Source organism: Lolium rigidum, chromosome 4 (genome assembly GCF_022539505.1).
Source record: "Lolium rigidum isolate FL_2022 chromosome 4, APGP_CSIRO_Lrig_0.1, whole genome shotgun sequence".
Taxonomy (NCBI): Eukaryota; Viridiplantae; Streptophyta; class Magnoliopsida; order Poales; family Poaceae; genus Lolium; species Lolium rigidum.
Window position 1 is genome coordinate 247,372,389 of NC_061511.1, and position 4,208 is coordinate 247,376,596.

Genomic DNA, 4,208 nt, shown 5'->3' on the forward strand with positions numbered 1-4,208 from the left:
AATATTTCTTTTTTACTCTTATGCACATGGTATGAGTTTTTTTTTGCATGTCAATATGGCCTTCTTCTTGGTATTAATACAACATATCTAACTTAATTTACATATATCTTAAGAACGCGTAAGGACACCATGTTGTATATCACAAATTTCTTTCTCTGCCCCGGCATAATCTGGATCAAGTGAAAATATGTACACGATATCCGATGATTATAATATAGAGAATTAGACTATTGCTGATAACACGGTCAAACATCAAGAACATTCACGACCACCATTCATGATCACCATTGCATCCAAGCGAGCTCATATGGTAAAATCTAGAGAGTGACTCGCCGGTGAACATAAACCAAGGCCAGAGCAACCAAAGAAGACCATAAATGAGCACAATGTGACCGATGGGGATGCATGTAGGCACAAAGCTAGCTACAACCACTACAGGAAATCGGCTATTTGCGGACATACTTTTCTATGCTGAGGACTTCTTACCGGGGACGTCGATATACACAAGCCCATATGCCAAGCGTCCAGAAAAGGACATAGGTAAAGACAAGCCGTTGGCATATCAAAGCGGATTTTCTAGCGGCACCGTGACCTACCGGTCACGATCTGCCCGTGCGTTGGCTGCTCGCGATTCGGGCTGGCGGGAGTGGTATTCCGAGTTTCCAATTGGTATCTGCGTCGCCAGCTGCGCATGAAATACGTCAACGTATCTATACGTTCATGTTTGTGGTCTCGTATACCAGTTTGCTTCCTCGCTAACAAAAATCTCCCGACTCCTCCTCATCCCTTTCTCTTCTACTGTCTTTCCTGGACTGGATCGGGAACCAGAGTAAATAGCTTCCCTGTCTATATACAACCTAGGTTTGAGATTGTATTTCTTGATTGAAGGATTTTCTTTGTTGGGTATTAATGAGGATCAGAGGATGCAAATGTGTGTGCAATGTTTTTGGTGACCGTTATTTTTTTTTTTCACCCAAGTACTACTGTTTTTTTTTGTTTGCTACAAGAATTGGAGCGAATTTGATTCCTCTTCGATTTCTCTGAAATTTGTGAACAATTTGTGAAAACTCATGCAACACAAATAAACATGTATGGAAAATCATGAAACATAAAGAAGCATCTTTCAAAAATCATGAAAAAATTTGTGGGAAAAAATCATGAAACATAAAAATACATAAAATTGCATGAAATGCCTATGATTTATTTGTGACATGTTTGAACTTTATTAGGGAGAAAAATGAATTATGTGTGAAAAATTATTGATTGATTTCTAAAACATAATTGGATCCTGATATATTATAAAACATAACGATACATAATGAGAATTTAATACTCGGTGAACTTGTTCTTAAACCAACATAATATTTGGAACATGATTGAAAGATATATTCAAACCGACTTTAAATGTCATCTCCTTTTCATGTTAAAAAAATTTCCTCTCTTTTTTCCTACAAGGGAATATGTAAGTCACTAGCTGCGGTGAGAACAATGCAATAACTGAAGAGGGGATATGGAGAGTAGGTTGGTGTGTGGTTAACCAACAATGCTACACCTACGGCCGATTTTCTACGGAATGAGGCTTACAGACTGACGTGGCCAGAAGGTGGGTAGGTTGCGTTCCTGAAATCAAGGAAGGTGAAATCATGTGAACCAACCATGTGCATGCACATCATCCCGTAAATCCCTTCCGTAGAAAATCATCCGTAAGTGTAGCATTATTGGTGGTTAATGGCAGAACTGACCACATGCAGAAAATCACAATACAAGATTTACGGGAGGAATACAAACCCTGCGGTAGAAGAAGCACACGAATCATGGCGTTTTTGTGTGGTGGATATGTGACCGGTAGGCCGCGGTGCCCGTAGAACTGCATTTTCGGTTGGCATATAGGCATGCATATGCCAACGGTTGTTTTCTAGGGACTGCCATCTCCAAAACAGGGCCATCGGCAATTCAGCATACATGCCTATGTCACAACAAATTATTATACCTGCATTGCAGAAACAAAAGTGACGGACTACTAGCTGTTTTGACGCAGGTGTTTTGAATTTCTTTCAAAAGAAATAAAAACAAAGCTGTGAACTTCCTTCCCAGTAAATTAATGGTGGAGGAATTACGGAGAACATGGGCAGAACATGGCGGTCTACGTACAGGGAGAAGTTTTCTCTTCGGTCGTGACATAGCCATGCTCCCGTCGAAGTACGTCAGCGGGGCGGCCTATCTGGAATCTGTATGCCCGAGAGCTAGCTCTCTTTCTATATAAACACGCGTGTACGCCAGTGGACTTCAACCCGATCGAAAGTCGACATCTAGGCTGGAGATCAGCAATGGCCGGGAAAATGGATCAGACGATGATCATCGTGTCAGGGATCGTGGGTTCTCTGGGGGTGCTGAGCGCCATTCTGGGGTTCTCCGCGCTGAGGGCACAAAGCTTACTGTAAGCTATCATCCACTCTATTCTCCTTTCGTACTGACGCAGTACATATAAGTGTCTACTCTTTGTTGAACTGTCATATACACTATAGAGCTACAGATCTTGGAGTTGTGCTTTCGTAGCGTGCGCCTATCGGCCTATGCGTTGTGTGTGTGTGTGTTCTTACTCGGAGTTGATGTGCGATCTTGCAGGTTTTGGACTTGGTGTCGGCCTATGGGGTGTGCTTTTATCCTCAGAATCCGGCCCTGGCGCTTGGGGTCTGCGCGGCCATCTTCCTGATAATTGCCCAAGTCGTCTTCGCCGTCGGCGGCGGCTGCTGTGGCTGCTGCAAGTCCCGCGCCATGCCCTCCGAGACCAGCCGGATCATCGGCCTCGTCTGCGCCATCGTCTCATGGTAAGTGTTCGACAGAATGAGCAAACTCTAGATGCCCATGCATGACGTGGCCGGACAAACAGGTACTGACTAAAACGTGCAGGATCGCGGCGGTGATCGCATTCGCGCTCTTCGTTCGGGGCGCGGCGTCGAACGCAACCGGGGCGCGGGACGCGACGATACTCGGGCTGTGCTACGTCCTCAAGGACGGCATCTTCGCCGGTGCGGCGGTGCTCACGCTGACCGCCACAGCCCTCGCGCTCACCTCCTACATCCTGCTCCGCAGGCAGCCGGACGCTGCCGCCGCCGGGCCGAAGGCACAGCTTCCAGTGAGCGCGGCCGGGATCTCGATGGGGCAGCCGCAGTTCCCGCAGCAGTCTCCTCCCCAGGGGTACGGACAGGCGCCGCCGCCGAACTACCCGCAGTACTCACCGCCGGCCCAGGGTACGTACGGGCAGGCGCCCAACGGACAGTTCCCTCCTCCTGCACAAGGCTATGGAGGACACTCGCCGAACCAGCAGTTCCCTCCTCCTGCTCAGGTCTACGGAGGACACGCGCCAAACCAACAGTTCTCTTCGCCTCCTCCTGCTCAAGGCTATGGAGCGCACGCGCCAAACCAGCAGTACCCTCCACCTGCTCATGGCTACGCGCCGAATCAGCAGTACCCTCCTTCGTCTCCTCTTCCTACTCGTGGCTATGCACCGGCGCACGAGCCGAACCAGCAGGCCCCGCCTCCTCAAGGGTATGAGCAGGTGCAGGAAGCACCCGAGGTCGCTGCTGAAGTCGCCGAGGGTGAGACTGATGGCGGTGCCTGGACATCGGAGCCTGTGTAGGATCCAGCTTAACACCTCAGTTTCCCGTACCCCCAGCCTCCCAGCCCTAGCCGCCGCCGCCGCCGCCGGTAGCGCCGCCGGGGCAAAGACCCACGGGGCGTGGCGGTGGCGGGGGCCCTTCCTCGTCAACACATGGTGGACGGCGGCCGGATCTCCCTCCCTCGAGCATGGCGGACGCGCGGATGGGATGGGCGGCGGCGGCCTGCGCCCCTTCTCCCATCGGCTCTCCCCCAGTGGATCGGCCGGCGCGGTTGGGATGGGCGGCGGCGGCCTGCCTGTGCCCTCCTCCCGTCGGCTCTCCGCAGCACTCCGGCAGGGGCTGGTGGTGGGCGGCGGCCAGGCCCATGGCCTGCGCCATTTTCCCCCCGCCTCTCGCCGGTGAGTGGAGGCGATCTCGGGCTTCACCCGCGACACGAGGTCGCCCGGGGCAGCAGCCTTGGGTACGACGGTGGAGGTGGCCCTCTTCTTCGCCGGAGAGGGTCGGCCTGCGGTTGGTGGTGGTGGATCTATCGATCTATCACCGCGTTCCAGCGGCGAGATGGAGATGCATGGAATCCGGCGACGGAGT

At 51.3% G+C, this 4,208-nt stretch overlaps 1 pseudogene; it reads left to right on the forward strand.

Moving 5' to 3' along the window:
• Positions 1-2,327: 2,327 nt before the first annotated feature.
• LOC124648550 lies at positions 2,328-3,640 on the forward strand (annotated as a pseudogene).
• Positions 3,641-4,208: the final 568 nt, after the last annotated feature.